This window comes from Oryx dammah, unplaced genomic scaffold (assembly GCF_014754425.2).
Source record: "Oryx dammah isolate SB20612 unplaced genomic scaffold, SCBI_Odam_1.1 HiC_scaffold_23, whole genome shotgun sequence".
Lineage (NCBI taxonomy): Eukaryota > Metazoa > Chordata > Mammalia > Artiodactyla > Bovidae > Oryx > Oryx dammah.
Window position 1 is genome coordinate 119,846,710 of NW_024070207.1, and position 17,942 is coordinate 119,864,651.

Consider the following 17,942-nt stretch of genomic DNA (forward strand, 5'->3'; position numbering starts at 1 on the left):
ACTTCACTTTCACTTTTCACCTTCATGCATTGGAGAAGGCAATGGCAACCCACTCCAGTGTTCTTGCCTAGAGAATCCCAGGGACAGGGGAGCCTAGTGGGCTGCCACCTATGGGGTCGCACAGAGTCGGACATGACTGAAGTGACCTAGCAGCAGCAGCAGCAGCATAACTGTTTGAATCCCATGTGATAAAATAATCTGTATTTCATTAAGATATTAGAGTTCAACAGATGTGGGAAATAATTTAGCATCTCTAAGTCTTCCTCTAAACATGGGTGTCATAATACTACTTCACACAGTTGCTTAAAGTTAAGCAAGAAAATGTGTTGTTCAATAACGCTTAGCACAGTGCATAATACATGGCAGGTTCTTAAGAAATTATTGTTATTAATAGAAGGGCAGTGAAGTGAGTACTATGATATTGGAGCTAATTTTATGCACAAGATGATGAGCTAGCCTTTGCAGGACCAACCCATAGAAGCAAGGAGGCAGGGGAAAGGATAGTAGTTTTTCTTGGGTAGTTTGTTTGAGCCTCACAGCAAGCCTGCGTGGCAAACATTCTCATTTGTGTATATATGCATAAAATTATTGCAGGTGGGAAGACCTTCTTTTGGTCTTGATTTTTCTTCCCAGAAGAAAAGAAATGGCCACAGTATTCTGACTCATTTCACGGAATGAGAAGCACACAATTTAAAATGTAATTACATTTAAAATATGCTGGAAAGTGATTTCATGAATCCAAAATTATTAATCACTCTTCAGAATGACAGGCAAAGGGGAAAATGCCAAAACAATTCCCTTGAGAACATTTAGATCAATATAAAATATTTTTTCTTTATATGCATGCCTTCCTTGAGACGTAATGAAGCAGGAACCTGGTTCAGTCTGGCAAAAGATAATTAACAGAATTAGTTAATAACATGCAAATATTACCATACAGGGTGAGAGGAAAGAGAATTCAAAAAACCCTGTCGTTTCTATCCACTGAGCATTGGTGTCCATGAATGTTCTCTTTTCTTGCTCTGTCTCTACTTTGGCCTCTTCTCTTCTTAGATGCTTGACTGTCCCTCCTTGTTCTTTGACTGATTTGCTGTCCTCCTCTGCCTGTGTTTTCAGTGCTAGCACTCCACAGATCAAGCGTAAGTCTTGTTCTCTCTCATCCTACAAACCCTCCCCCAAAGTTCTCACTTTCTTCCTTGGTGTTGCCTGTCTCTGTCAGTTGATAACTTCTACAAGGCCTTGTTTCTGGGTGCATGTTTCTGCCTGCTTCTTAGAAACCTTCACCTGGGTGTCTTATAATATTTAACCTGCCTTATTCCTTCTTTTTGAAACATTATTATTTTATGTTCACCCGTCTCACTCCTTCAGATATCCTTTTAAACTACCTCAAGCTATTGTTTCTTGAGATCTGAGTACAGTATCCAGGCACTCCATTATTTTTTCTTAAGAAATTCAGAGCTAGTTGTTTTAAATGACAAATTTATGAGGTTATTCTGTTTTCTCTTTCATGCTAGACTTTTTGCTCTGTGAAGACAAACACAGTATCTGCTTTGATTTCCATTAGATTCCCAGTTCCTAGAACATGGTAGCCACTCAGTAAAACTTTGTCAAAGGAATGAATCAATGATGTAATCTAGACCCATAAGACTCCATGCTTCTCCTGTTTCTATTTATATAATCCTGGACATAGTGAATATGTTCTCAAGTTATGCAGTTAGTCCAACCAGAATCTGGGAGTCATCTTGTATACCACTATCTGCTTCACTTGTAACATCTAAACGTATACCATTCCTCTTAAAGAACTTGTGAATCCATTCCTTCTTTTTTTTTCCTCTCTCTCTCTCTCTCTCTGTATAGCAGTTGTTGTATGCCATTCCTCTTAAAGAACTTGTGAATCCATTCCTTCTTTTTTTTCCCTCTCTCTCTCTGTATAGCAGTTGTTTTGTTTAGGCTCTTGTCATTTTTATGAATTCATTTCCTTCTAATCCTTCACCATCAATGTAGAACATTTGATTAAAATATTAATCTGACCATCAGACTCTCTGTTGTCTTAAAGGTAAAGTTCATATTCTTAAGCCTAATCTACATAACCTTCCACAGTCTGACAATCTGGTCTTAGTTTTCCTTGCCTTACCTCTTTTATCCTCTCCCACTCCTACTCATCCAGAATGAATGATTCCCAAATCTACCCTCCTGCCTTTACACAAATTATCTTTGCCTACAACGTTCCTTAACAGATGTTCTGTACCTACTCTTCACATTTCAAAACAAAGCTTTCAGTTCCCTTCCTCTGGGAAATCCTTCCAAGTTTTTGCAGGCAGAGTTACTGAAGTGCATTTTCCTCTGCACTTCGTGGCACTTTGCAAGAGTCTCAATTGTAACCCCCAAATCTTCAGTGATTATTTTTGTTCAGTTATTATTATTTTATTATTTATTGTCCTGACCCCTTCATTGAACTGTGAGCTCCTAGAAGCAGGATCTAGCTCTTACTCACCTCCGAATCCACTGGAATCCTAGGTCTATATTTGTAAACTATTTCTCTGGTAAAAGACTTGGACCCAGAATATATAAAGAACCCTCAAGCACAATAAAAAATAAATAAGTATCCCAGTACAAAATAGGCAAAAGATTGAACACACTTCATCAAAGAAGATATACACATGACAAAAAAGCAATAAAAATATGTTCAGTATCATTTGTCATCGGAGAAATGAACATGAAAACCTCAGTGAGGTACTACCATACTTATTCAAAGGTCTAAACTAACAAAGGCTGAACATACCAAGTGTTGACAAGAATGTGGAGGAACAGGATTTTTATAGCCTGCTGGTGGGAGTGTACAATGGTGCAGCCACTTTGGAGAACAATTTGTGGCAATTTCTTAAAAGTTAAACACCTACCGTATGATTTGACCATTCTACTCCTAGATATTTATCCTATAACAGTGAAAACATATGCATGCCCATACAAGACTATCATGTGTGCTAAATCATTTCAGTCGTGTCTAACTCCACGACCCTATGGGCATAGCCCTCCAGGCTCCTCTGTCCATGGGATTCTCCAGGCAAGAATATTGGAGTTGACTGCCATGCCCTCCTCCAGGGAATCTTCCCACCCAGAGATGTAACCCAAATCTCTTATGTCTCCAGCATTGGCAGACAGGTTTTTAACCACTAGTACCACCTAGGAAGCTCCAAAGACTATCATAGAAGCTTTATTTGTGATAGGCCGAAATTGGAATCAACCCAAATGTCTATCAACATGGATAAGCAAACTAAGATATACCCATAAATGGAATATTACTCAGCAATGAAAAGAATGAACACACAGCAACATGGATGAATCTCAAAATAATTATGCTGAATGAAGTCAATCCAAAAAAGTACATACTTTTAGACTCTATTGATGTAAGATTCAGTAGAATGCAAATTAATCTATAGTGACAGAAAGCAAAGCAAATATTTCCTGGGCTTGGGAGATGTGATGGGGGGCATGAAGAGGTATTAGAAAGGGTCACAAGGAACCTTGGGAATGATGAATATGTTTATTATTTTGATTGTGGTAATGTTTTTACTAGTATATACGTATGTCAAAATTTAAATTGCACTCCTTAAATAATGATATTTATATGTCGATTTTAATCCCAATACATGTGTTTTAAAATAACCCTTAATTTTTTAACCATGTTGTCAAAAATTACCTTTTTAAATTTTCAAAGGCTCTTCTATTACAATTTTTAATTCATTTTACAGACTCATTAAATCCTACCTTCACTTTGTACATGAGATACTTACTTGTCTACCCTCCTAGGCAAAGGCACACTGGGCTAAGTTCTCCTGCCTCCCTGCCCTTTACCTCCTTCACATTCTCTTCTCCATCCTGACAGAAGGGAATCTGGCTGTTTTTTCATGGCTCCTGTTATCTTCTCTGCAATGTCTTATGCATGACTAGTACTCGACATGGTGCTTCACAGTGTTGGTCAACAATGTGTGCATAGACGTGCGGAGATCATATTGCCCTGGATGGAACAGTTCCACTTTCCCAGATGATTAAAATTAACCAACTCTAGGTCAAGAGGCTGGCTTTAGTCTCATGCATAGAAACATGCTATGTTTTTCAGCTCCAGGATAATTTAGCCTGTAAATAAGGGAACGTTAATGATGTGGCTACAATTGACATTGGAGTAAGTTCCTCAAGAAGGTACATTTTACCATCATTAAGGTGAGGACAAATAGAAAGGATGAAGTAAGTGTAGGACAAGAACAGTTCTGAGAGGAGAAAGGAGCACCCTTAGGAAGCAAACGTTTAGAAATCGAGTGCACTCATGTTTATAGCTGCTGTGCTGCTGCTGCTAAGTCATTTCAGTTGTGTCTGATTCTGTGCGACCCCATAGATGGCAGCCCACCAGGCTCCCCCGTCCCTGGGATTCTCCAGGCAAGAACACTGGAGTGGGCTGCCATTTCCTTCTCCAATGCAGGAAAGTGAAAAGTCAAAGTGAAGTCACTCAGTCGTGTCCAATGCTTCACAACCCCATGGACGGCAGCCCACCAGGCTCCTCCATCCACGGGATTGTTCAGGCAAGAGTGCTGGAGTGGGGTGCCATTGCCTTCTCCACATGTTTATAGCAATGGAATACAAATGTGAGAATACTGAAACTAAGGGATTATATTTCTGAAGAGAGACATCAATCATGTTTTCAATGAATGAAGAAGGAGCAAATGAAAAGCAACTCAACTTGGCAGCAATGGAACTAAGAAGCCTCCATTGGAAACACAGGCAGCATTGCTTGGCACTTGGAGGAGCAAAAACCATAATGCAGTCGATCTCCCCTCAAGCAACCCTGGCCATGAGATTCCTGAGCAGTTACTTTCAAGATTAAAAAAAAAAACCACTTTCAGCCTTTTTGCTTCAGTAGTAGCTCCCTCCCCAAACCCTGGTAGTATTTTTTTTTTCTACATTTCTCCAGCCTCCACTCACCTTTATTCTTATCACTGGGAGCAAGCCAAGGGTGAGAAATGATCTCTTCCCACTAAATTGTCTGGGAAGAAAGCCCACTTTATCATTAATTACATTACCTAGCAGCCTCTTGTTCATCAAGATGTAGTCCTTGGATCAGCAGCAGTGGCACCATCTGAGAGCTCATTAGAAATGCAGAAACTCGGGCCTCATTCTAGAGCTCCAGAATCAGAATCTGTATTTAAATAAGATGCCCAAATGGTTTGTGTGCACATTCAGTTTCAGAAGTGCTTGTCTACTAACTCTCAGAACATCCTGTGTAAGGTAAGGATTACTCATTTAAGAAAATGAGAACAGGGAGGTAAAATCACTTGACAAGGACTAAATAACTAAAAAGGGCCAGTGTTGAGATTTTTACAGTAGTTCCCACAATTCTAAATGCCAAGGCCTCCTTCTTTCCACTATGCATCTCTCCATATGAAATGAATTCAGTAGTTCCAGTCATAACCACCCCACTCTCAACCTCATCCATTGATTTATTGCTAAAACACAAACTCTTACTCTCAGATGTGTATGATTTAGATTAAACATTGCCCATAAACCAATACAATATTGTAAAGTAATTAACCTCCTTTGAAATGTTTTAAACACCAGTATCTATGGAGAGAGGGACTTAGTAAATCCCTTAAGTCTGGTGGCTCAGACAGTAAAGCATCTGCCTGCAATGCAGGAGACCCAGGTTCAATCCCTGGGTTGGGAAGATCCCCTGGAGAAAGAAATGGCACCCCACTCCAGTACTCTTGCCTGGAAAATTTCCATGGACTGAGGAGCCTGGTAGGCTACAGTCCATGGGGTTGCAAAGAGTCGAACATGACTGAGCGACTTCCCTTTCTTTCTTTTCTCAAGTCTTAATGCTTAGGAACTCGATCAGACTGCTGCCTTCACCCACTGATGGGAAGAGCAAAGCAGCTAGAGGTCGACACTGTACCCTAAGGCAAAGAAAGAAGGAAAAGGACTGAAGGAGAAGGAGGAAGGAAAAGTGCCCCCAGGTTTATAATTCAGCCCTTCCAAGGACATTGGCTGTCCTTGAAGGTTTCTATAGCTGCTGACTTGAACTTGTTCCATTGCTTCTGTAATGGATTTCTGAATATTCTGAGCTTTGTGTCCTTTCTCTATGCTATTTCCAGGGAGATGTATGCAGAAATCCTTGCAGATGTTTGCCACTGCTACCCAGGGTAACGGAGAAGAAATATGAAGCAGTTATGCTTACCAGTGCTCAAGGCAGCAGTGTCATTAAAAAAATTATTCCAAGATTCTATGGTTACCAATAGTAGCTATAATTTTTGAGATTCTACTATATGCCAGACACTGTGCTAGATACTTAACAAATATTCCCCACAATAGACTTGAAAGTATGTATTATTTAGTAAATGGAGCTGGTGAGGAATGGACCCTGGCTTCTAACCAGTCTTGTTTGAGACGAGTGAGTGTTCTTTCTGTCATAACACACTTACTCTGACATGCTTCAACTAACCTCCTAAAGAAAAGAAAGTGAAGTCACTCAGTCGTGGCCGACTCCTTGTGACCCCATGGACTGTAGCCCACCAGGCTCCTCCATCCATGGAATTTTCCAAGCAAGAATACTGGAGTAGGTTGCCATTTCCTTCTCCAGGGGTTCTTCCCTACTCAACCTTTAATGCCTGGCTTAAATAACCCCTTCACTAGGCAACTCTCTCTCAGTGACTTTGGTGAGATCTTTTCTCTATAACCCTGATTTGGCACTTTTCATATGATACCTTGAAGTCTTGCTTCCTCTTTTATATACATTCATTCTCCCCCAAGTTGCAATTATATTTATACCCATGTCTCCCCACCCTCATTCCAAAATCTTGAGCCCTTAAATGTATTTTGGGTCACCAGCCCCAGCATCATAAGAGGAGTTCAGTGATATCATCAGTTGGCATGTAACCTGAGTTAGGCACAAAGTCCACTGTCTAGAAATGTCTGGAAGTCAAACATTTGCTGTTAGTTGAGCCACTCCATGTTATTTACATGTAGCCTCTGCTCAGACGGTAAAGCGTCTGCCTACAATGCGGGAGACTCGGGTTCGATCCCTGGGTCTGGAAGATTCTCTGGAGAAGGAAATGGCAACCCACTCCAGTACTCTTGCCTCGAAAACCCCATGGATGGAGGAGCCTGGCAGGCTACAGTCCATGGGGTCTCAAAGAGTTGGACACGACTGAGCCAGTTCACTTCATTTCTAATAGCCTCAATATTTACTGGAAGGACTGTTGCTGAAGCAGAAGTCCCAATACTTTGGCCACCTTATGTGAAGAGCCAATTCATTGAAAAAGACTCTCATGCTGGGAAAGATTGAGAGCAGGAGGAGAAAGGGACAACAGAGGATGAGATGGTTGGATGGCATCAGCGACTCAATGGACATGAGTTTGAGCAAGCTCCGGGAGATAGTGAAGAATAGGGGAGCCCGATGTGCACGACTTAATGACAACAGCAACAACAACTCTAATAGCCAGCAGCACACCTCCTTGTAGTAATGACTTACCCTTGGGAATTTTGTACCCATTTATGAGTTGCTTTTACACTGGTTTTGTGCTGCTTTTCTCTCCTCTCATTTTCTCCCAAGAGGAGACCATGACTTGGGTTCTCTTTATACATGACTACTCCTCCCTCTGATAGTCTTCAAGCTTTGGTTGTTGTTGCTTACTCACTAAGTCATGCCCAATTCTTTTGCAACCCCATGGACTGTAGCCCACCAGGCTCCTCTGTCCATGGGATTTCCCAGGCAAGAATACTGGAATGGGTTGCCATTGCCTTCTCCAGGGGATCTTCCCGACCCAGGGATCAAACCTGCATCTCCTACATTGCAGGTGGATTCTTTACCGCTGAGCCACCAGGGAAGCCCTTACACTTTGGACTCTAGGACAATAAAGGAAGGAAACAGAGCTTCTGGCGGATCTCTTCCTCTCTTGTGTATTTGCATTTACTTATTCTTTCTTTAACATTTGAGGGACTGTCCTGGTGGTCCAGTGGTTAAGACTTTGCCTTCCTATGCAGGAGTGAAGGTTCAATCCCTGGTCAAAGAGCTAAGATCTCACATGCCTCATGGCCCCCCAGAAACAAAACATAAAACAGAAGCAATATTGTAACAAATTCAATAAAGACTTAAAAATGGTCCACATCAAAAAACTCTTTTAAAAAAAAGTGAGGATTTACTATATCTGAGACATTGTGCCAAGCATTTTGCATATATCATTTAACTCTAATACAAACAACCCTGTGAAATATGCACTATTATTCTCCACATTTTTCCCAAGAGGACTCTCAAGTGTAGAGAAGTTAGGTTAAGTTGTACATGATCACACAGCCAGGAAATGTGAAGGGAGGCTACGTGTTGCTGTTAGTCACTCATCAACTGATGCCAATGAGAAACACAAGTGAAATATGGCAAGTGCAGAAGCATAGATCAGTATGATTGTGGGTAGCATGTGGAGTACCAAGGAAACGGGATCTCTAGACTTATAACCATTCCTTGACTGGGCCCTGTCTTCCCACCTTCTGTTACAGGTGCTCAGAGAATATAGATACATTTTTATTAGTTTGACTGAAGCTCTGAAAAGTATAGCATCATCAACCTAGTGAGTGTTGATGTTACTATTATTTTTTTATAAATAATTTACTACGGAAAGAATGTAGCTGCCACTAATATCTTCCCAAACTCAATATAAATGATTTCTGAATAATTCAAATGTTGGATTATTCATACCCACTTGACCTTCTCCAGTAGCAGAAATCTTTAAGAGTTGATGGTTTGCACGTATTTGAAGAAGCCATTATGCAAATGAAAATATCATGTCCACTAAAGATACTTGTGGTAGGCATTATGAAAATACAAAAAAGCATAATGTATTTTCTCAAAAGTTCACCATCTTTTTTGAGAAAATATACCTGATACATTTTTCTCATTAAATGACAATAAAACTTTTAAATGGCTCTTTGATGAGTTGATGACAATCACAGGATAATGCATGATTATACCAATAGCAATTCAGAGAAGAGATATGTACCTTTTAGCTGAAATCAGTGATCTAGACAAGTTTGGTGGAACAGATGGATTTTAAACTAAACTTTAAAAGGTCAATAGAGTTAAAGAAAAGAACAATGAAAGGGAGGACAAAACGGGTTGAGTAGAACAGCATGGGAGACTAAACAATCCATAATAGAGAATGTCTTTATGCATAAACAAATTAGCATCATTACTACACTTAGTTTGGACTTTGGATTTGAGTAAATAGAGTATCTGTGATCCAGTTTGAACTCTGTGACTCTCAGCCCAGGGATTTTTCCCCAGTTCTTTTAGTAACAAAGTTCGGCACTGCAGAGGAAACAACAGCTGTTGCTTGGTGTGCTCTCTTGGGTCTTTGCAGGACTAGACTTCAGGTTGCATCAGATGGAGTATCAGCTTTGGAGAAACACTGCCTAGTATCACCCAGTCTTACTCCAGTAGGCCTCTGGAAGGACCTTGTATTTTTCACTTAAAAGTAAGATGTTTGATCCAGCAATCCCAATCCTAGGCATGTATCTGGACAAAACTATAATTCAAAAGATATATGCTCCCCAGTGTTCATTGCAATACCATTCACAATAGCCAAGACATGGAAACAGCCTAAATGTCCATCGACAGATGAATGGATAAAGAAAATGTGGTACATACATACAGTGGAATGTTACTCAGCCATTAAAGAATGAAGTAATGCCATCTGCAGCAACATGGATGCAACTAGAGATGATCATACTAAGCAAAGCAAGTCAAAAAGAGAAAGAGAAATACCATATAATATCACTTATTTGTAGAATCTAAACTATGACATAAAGAAACATGTCTATGAAACAGAAACAGACTCATAGACATAGTGAACAGACTTGTGGTTGCCAAGGGGGAGGGGGTAAAGGAGGGAAAGAATGGGAGTTTGGGGCCAGCAGAAGCAAACTATTATATACAGGATGGATAAACAACAAGGTCCTACTCTGTAGCACAGGAAACTATATTCAATATCCTGTGACAAACCATAAGGGAAAAGAATATGAAAATGAATATATGTGTGTGTGTGTGTGTGTGTAGCACTGAGTCACTTTGCTGTACAGGAGAAATTAATGCAGCATTGTAAATCAAATATATGTCAATAAAACTTTTTTAAAAAAGAATCAAGGTCATCTAGGGAAGCTGTCTATAATGGGCGCAGAGAAGAATATAGAACTTAATTGGGCCTCAGACAAAGGAATGTGCTAATGGTTCTCTGAACCTTTGATTTGGGATAAAAATTTTTTGTCATCATGAAAAGAGGATTCATTAAGACATAGTCTTAGACATTCATGGTCTGAATATTTGTATTTGAGGAGGGAATACAAGCAAAACCTCTGTGGTCAAATTAACATGGTAGAGAAAAACAGAAAGAAATTTTTTTCTGATGAAATAATATCCATCAAGTACAGTAGTATGGTTCCCAAGGATGCAAGATGGAGGTGGATTGGAGTCTGTGCTTTTGCCTTTCTGTTACCAAAAGTTATTACTCTCTCTCCTTCTTTAGTTGTTTTTTTTTTTTTAACAAAGGAATTCCAAACATGGGTGCATTTTATTTTTTATTTTTAATTGATTGTTTATTGCTTTACGATTTTTGCAGAGCTTTTCTTCAATGTGTTTTGTGCCCCTCCATTTTAGGTAATCATAGGGAAAGTATAGAGTCCGATATAGAACCATGGAAATGCTAAGTTTCAAGCATCAGCTCTGTCAGTTGGAAAGAAGGTATCACTTGCCTTGAAAAGAAAACTGAAAATGTATAGGCATTCTTTTAAAACCCGACTGAAGTATACTATCTTGTTTCAGAGACTTAGGTTGTGTTTTGTGTTTCTAAAATCTTGTACCTCTGCATATATGAAAATAATGAGCAATCTTTACATTTCTAGGCTTCCCTGGTGACTCAGATGGTAAAGAATCCACTGCAATGCTGGAGACCTGGGTTTGATCCCTGGGTCAGGAAGATCCCTTGGAGAAGGGAATGGCAACCCACTCCAGTCTTCTTGCCTGGAGAACTCCATGGAAAGATGACCCTGGCAGGCTACAGTCCATGGAGTCACAAAGAGTCGGACACGACTGAACAATTAACACTTTACCCCTTTACAATATTGGTTTGATTTCTGCCATATATCAACATGAATTAGCCATAGATGTACATATGTCCCCTCCCTCTAAAACCTCCCTCCCACCTCCACCCTTTCCCACCCCTCTAGGTTGTGGGAAGGACCAGAGCCCTGGTCCTTTCTTAGTATTTTATTAATGATTTTTTAAAACTTTTTTCAGATGACCAAATGACCAGGTCTCACACTATCTATGGAACTTCCACAATCAAAAAAAAATGTGATAATCATTAATAAGGAGACAAGTGCAATCTTAATCACCAAACCTAATCATCATTTCAATAAAGGTAAAGAGTGGCCAGATTTTGGTCTGTTAATAAACAGGGGAGCAGCTAAAAATGTCTGGAGTATTAGACACCTCCAGAGTGGAGCAGGCATTACATTTACAGAAGTCCTAAGGCTGCCCAAGCCTACCAGAGGCAGGTGATAAGCAGTCCTTCAGCCAGACAGCACCCCATTCAAGAAACATTGTATTTGGCCCACAGGGAAGACTGTTTTCTCTAGGGCTTCACTTAGCCTCCTCCTGGGTCACTTTCTTGAACCTCAGACACAACACCAGTGGGCCCACACTCCTCTTTTTCTAAAACTTGTCTCACTATCTAATTTGTGTGAGTCTAACTCCTTACTCTGTAAATGAATGAATTATCTCCCCAGACAAGGTAGAGATGAGTTAAAAATTTCATATACTCCTTTGGGGGTTTTTTAAGAGCAGTAATAGATTAAATCAGTTCACATTCTATTGGCTCTTCTCACTAAGATTCAAAACAGCTCTACTCTCTCATCCATGCCTACCTCTCCTTTGATATCTAGTTTTTCACTAACGAAATACAGTAACTGGCATGGCATTCTCAAGGGCTATTTATAAAGCTCATGCATACAAATAAAAACTTCCAATCACCAGTTTTGGCTGTGACACATGATAAAGTAGAGGTATTAGTGGAAGGCTTCAGCTGGTACTATGACCAGTTGTTCCCTTATTTCACAGTGAAGGTCATGGCTTTCTTGAGAAAACTCCTCTCTGGGTGGACTTAACCATTAGCTTTATTCATTCCAACAACCTGAAAGGCAAGTACTGACCAAAAAAACAAACAAACAAACAAAAACTAGTCTAACCCGAAACCTGCTAAGCTAGGGTACACTTCACTAAAAATTAGAATCAAACCCTCCAGGAGTGAAAAGAAACTAAAACTGGACTCCAAATGCGTGAATGCTAGGTCATTTTAGTCGTGTCTGACTCTTTGCAACCCTATGGGCTGTAGCCCGCCAGGCTCCTCTGTCCATGGGATTCTTCAGGCAAGAATACTGGAGTGGGTTGCCATGCCCTCCTCCAGGGGATCGTCCCAACTCGGGGGTCGAACCCACATCTCTCATGTCTCCTGCATTGGCAGGCAGGTTCTTTACCACTAGTGCCACCTGGGAAGCCCAGACTCCAAATCTACTTAATCTAATTCTTTACATATGGAGAAGGCGATGGCACACCACTCCACTACTCTTGCCTGGAAAATCCCATGGACGGGGGGGCCTGGTGGGCTGCGTCCATGGGGTCACTAAGAGTCAGGCACGACTAAGCAACTTCACTTTCACTTTTCACTTTCACGCATTGGAGAAGTCAATGGCAACCCTCTCCAGTGTTCTTGCCTGGAGAATCCCAGGGACGGGGAGCCTGGTGGGCTGCAGTCTCTGGGGTTGCACAGAGTCAGACATGACTGAAGCGACTTCACAGCAGCAGCAGCAATTCTTTACATAAACCTAGTGGACTGAATCTTGGAGTTTCTGTATGGGTAAGAGATGATGTGACATCAGTCATGCAGACAACTAAGGGAATTCTGCAATAGATAGATCCTGAGTGAGGAATGTTGTTTTAGTTCTCTAAAAGAATGTTTCTGTGAAAATCATAACCAGTACAAGAATTAAATTTCCTGCCATAGAAACTGCTCCTATAGATCTGATATGTAAAAAGACAATGGGCTTTGAGTTTTTATCCCTTTCTCCTCACTCACATGGGCAGAAGGGATGTGAGGTGAAAGTGTACTGTTCAAGAAATAGAATCCCTACCTTATTTATTAGCCAGTTAGGAATAATCAGTGATCTGCATGATAACAGGCATGTCATTGATGGTTGGATTCTGAAAGTATTATAAATGGGATATGTAATATTGCTTGATTGGCTAAAATGTAGTGTTAGGGGAATAGAGGGATGGACATAAATTTGACAGATTATTGACAATAAAAACAGGGATGATAATTTAATAATATACATTATTATCATAAGCATTTGTTCATACGTTAAATGACTCCACACTCCTGAGCTTTTGCAGTAGGTTCCTGGATAATGCATTATTTTGTCCTCTTCTTTGAAGCTGATTGTTGCTTATTATAGTCATTAAAATGCCTACTTATAGTATTTTTCAAAGTATAATATTTATGCATTTCATACATGAATTTTTTGACCTTGGTAATTCATGAGTGTGCAAGTGAGTATGGGTGTATCCATGCATATGTGTGTGTGCCCATTTGTCTTTATATACAACTTTTTGCACTTCCTGAAAGTCAGCTTTATTTCTATTAGTTGAGGCTAGAAAGTAATTCAATTCTGGTGAAATGCAATTCTATTGTCACCTTGATGATATCTGTTAGAGAGAATTTTGATGTTGGTGTGAGAGTTTTCGTGACTTAATAGTAGGAAATGGCAACCCACTCCAGTGTTCTTGCCTGGAGAATCCCAGGGACGGGGGAGCCTGGTGGGCTGCCGTCTATGGGGTCGCACAGAGTCGGACACGACTGAAGCGACTTAGCAGCAGCAACAGCAGTAATGTTTTACATCACTTTATAATCTTTCAATTTACTTTCAAATATTTTACTCAAACCAAAAGGTATTGAAATAATATCACAGAAATATATGAATATCTTCCTTGATTTAAGAAATGACATATTACCAAAAGATAGATACTCCTTGCTGAAACCTCTTTGATCAAAATTCACACCCTTCCATAGGTAATCAGAGCCTAGGATTTGGTGGATTTCTTTGGTTTTTTATTATGTATGTATGTTTGATTGAATATTTAATGTTTTAAACTTTATACCAGACCAACTGACCTGCCTCCTGAGAAATCTGTATGCAGGTCAAGAAGCAACACTTAGAACTGGACATGGAACAACAGACTGGTTCCAAATCGGGAAAGGAGTATGTCAAGGCTGTATATTATCACCTTGCTTATTTAACTTATATGCAGAGTACATCATGCAAAGTGCCAGGCTGGATGAAGCACAAGCTGGAATCCAAATTGCTGGGAGAAATATCAATAACCTCAGATATGCAGATACCACAACCCTCATGGCAGAAAGCAAAGAACTAAAGAATCTCTTGATGAGTGATGAAAGTGAAAGAGAAGAATGAAAAAGTTGGCTTAAAACTCAACATCCAGAAAACTAAGATCATGTCATCCAGTCCCATCACTTCATGGCAAATAGATGGGGAAACAATGGAAACAGTGAGAAACTTTGTTTTAGGGGGCTCCAAAATCATTGCAGATGGTGACTGAAGCCATGAAATTAAAAGATGCTTGCTCCTTGGAAGAAAAGCTGTGACCAACCTAGACAGCATATTAAAAAGCAGAGACATTACTTTGCCAACAAAGGTCTGTTTAGTCAAAGCTGTGGTTTCTCCAGTAGTCATGTATCAATGTGAGAGTTGGACTATAAAGAAAGCTGAATGCCAAAGAATTGATGCTTTTGAACTGTGGTGTTGGAGAAGACTCTTGAGAGTCCCTTGGACTGCAAGGAGATCCCACCAGTCCATCCTAAAGGAAATCAGTCCTGAATATTCATTGGAAGGACTGATGCTGAGGCTGAAACTCCAATACTTTGGCCACCTGATGCGAAAAACTGACTCATTGGAAAAGACCCCAATGCTGGGAAAGATTGAGGGCAGGAGGAGAAGGGGACAACAGAGGATGAGATGGTTGCAACATATCACCGACTTGATGGAGATGAGTTTGAGCAAGCTCTGGGAGTTGGTGATGGACAGGGAAGCCTGGCATGCTGCAATCCATGGGTTTGCAAAGAGCCGGACATGACTGAGTGACTGAACTGAACTGAACTGAAACTTTATACAAATTGCACACTGTCTTTGTTCTTCTGAAACTTGCTGTCTTCATTCAGTATTAAACTTAGATCTTCATCTGTGTGGATACATGTAGCTCTGGGCCCATGGATTTTTCATTGCTATATATTATTCTATGGGGTGGATAAACAATAATCGAAACATTCTCTTAATGATTGACATTTAAGTTCTTGTCATTTTTGCTATGAAGAAGTTGCTACCAATAGTAGTGTTGTGTGAGTGAGAGTTTATTGAGCACGTAGACCTAAGAGTAGAATGTCTGAGTAATAAGATAGACATGACATTGATAGGTATTGCCAAGTTGATTTTTAAATTTTTATACAGATTTGTACTCCTAGCATCAGTGTATTTTGACCATAAATAGTATGAACAAGTTTTCATTTTCATTTACTTGATTACCAGTGAATTTGAGAAAACTTTTTACGTGCCCATATATATGCTTGCAACTTGTAAGTTGTGCCTAAGTTATTTTTACTTTTTCTTTATTTATTTTGGCTGTGCTGAGTCTTTGTTTCTTTGCACTGGCTTTCTCTAGTTGAGGCAAGCAGTTGCTGCTCTCTGCGTGCTGTGCAAAGTTTCTCTTTGTGCTGGCTTCTCTTGTTGCAGATCATGGGCTCCAGGACATGTGGGCTTCAGTAGCTGTGGTGCATGGGGTTAGTTGCTTCATGGCATGTGGAATCCTTGTGGACCAGAGATCGAACACATGGCCCCTGCACTGGCAGGTAGAGTCTTCACCAGCGGGCCACAAGGGAAGTCCCTGCCTGTTCGTGGTTGTTCAGTCGTTCAGTCGTGTCCGACCTTTATGACCCCATGGACTGCAGCACACCAGGCTTCCCTGTCCATCACCGTCTCCTGGTGCCTACTCAAACTCATCTCCATTGAGTCAGTGATGCCATCCAACCATCTCATCCTCTGTCGTCCCCTTCTCCTCCCACCTTCAATCTTTCCCAGCATCAGGGTCTTTTCCAATGATTCAGTTCTTTGCATCAGGTGGCCAAAGCATTGGAGTTTGAGCATCAGTCCTTCCAATGAATATTCAGGGTTGATTTCCTTTAGAATTGACTGATTTCATCTCCTTGCAGTCCAAGGGACTCTCAAGAGTCTTCTCCAACACCACAGTTCAAAAGCATCAACTCTTCGGCGCTCAGCCTTCTTTATGGTCCAACTCTCACATCCATACATGATCACTGGAAAAAGCATAGCTTTGACTAAACAGACCTTTGTTGTCAAAGTAATGTCTCTCCTTTTTAACATTCTGTCTAGATTTGTCATAGCTTTTCTTCCAAAGACCAAGTATCTTTTAATTTCATGGCTGCAGTCACTGTCCACAGTAATTTTGGAGCCCAAGAAAATAAGTCTTTCACTATTTCCATTGTTTCCCCATCTATTTGCCATGAAGTGATGGGACCGGATGCCATGATCTTAGTTTTTTGAATGTTGAGTTTTAAGCCAGCTTTTTCACTCTCCTCTTTCAACTAAGTTTGAGGGTAGAACAAAAGCACATAGGCACAATGTGGTGGTTGACTGCTGCTATGGGACAGGCAGAATACCTGCCCATGTCCTGGATCCTTCTCTAAAAAAAAGGTAAAAGCCATCTGCCATGGGAATGGTGGGGTGGGGCAGAGGGAGAGGAGTATATATATTAGTATATATCCTTTTAACAGCAATCTGATAGAAAATTTCCCTAGGATGATACCCTTGATGCTATTGGAACTATTAGCCTTATCTTTCAAGTATTGCCTAACATATAATATGAATTCAATAAATATACTATCAGAAAAGGAGGTTGCTTAGTAAAGGAAAGACAAATTTGGACTCTGATGTCAACACAAGTTTGTAATTCACTTAGCTCCTTGCAAATTTATTTTAAATGGTTATGCTGTGGGAAGACAAATAATTGAGTTGATCTTTTACTTTTTACCTGGGTGTATCATAGCTATAAAGACTGAGTCCTGGAAGGCTGGGCTTAATTCTTAGCAACCTACTCTGACACAAATTTTAAAAAAGTGAACTTTCAGTATTTGGCTTTCTGACCAAAAGAAAAAAAGAGAAGTAGGTTCAATAACATGACCCGGTTTCCATTTCAAGATCACTAGGAATGTAAGAAGACTAGGAAATTTTATGTATGAAGTAAAGTATTGCTGAAGAGGTAGAAAGAGATTAAAAACCTTCTACCTATCCCAAATATTGTGTATTTTTGGATCTAAGATAATAGAACTTGTTAGATATACTATCGGTTTAATAAGAGCTTTATAGAGTTTCTTTTTAGGGGGAAAAATGCTATAATAAATGTACATGTAGGTTATAAGTCACTGTCCAGTTGTGGAAGGAAAACAAGTATGAAACTTAGGATGAAAGAAGTTCAGTGGGGGCTTTAGGAATTCTTACCACTATTTACACTGTATACATAATTTTTGTAGTTAAGAAGCAAAGTTTGTACATAATAAGTAAATGTATGGGCTTCCAGGGTAGCTCAGCTGGTACAGAATCTGCCTGCAATGTAGGAGACCCTGGTTTGATTCCTGAGTTAGGAAGATCCCCTGGAGAATGGATAGGCTACCCACTCCAGTATTCTTGAGCTTCACTGGTGCTTCAGATGGTAAAGAACCCGCCTGCAATGCTGGAGACCTGGGTTCGATCCCTGGGTTGGG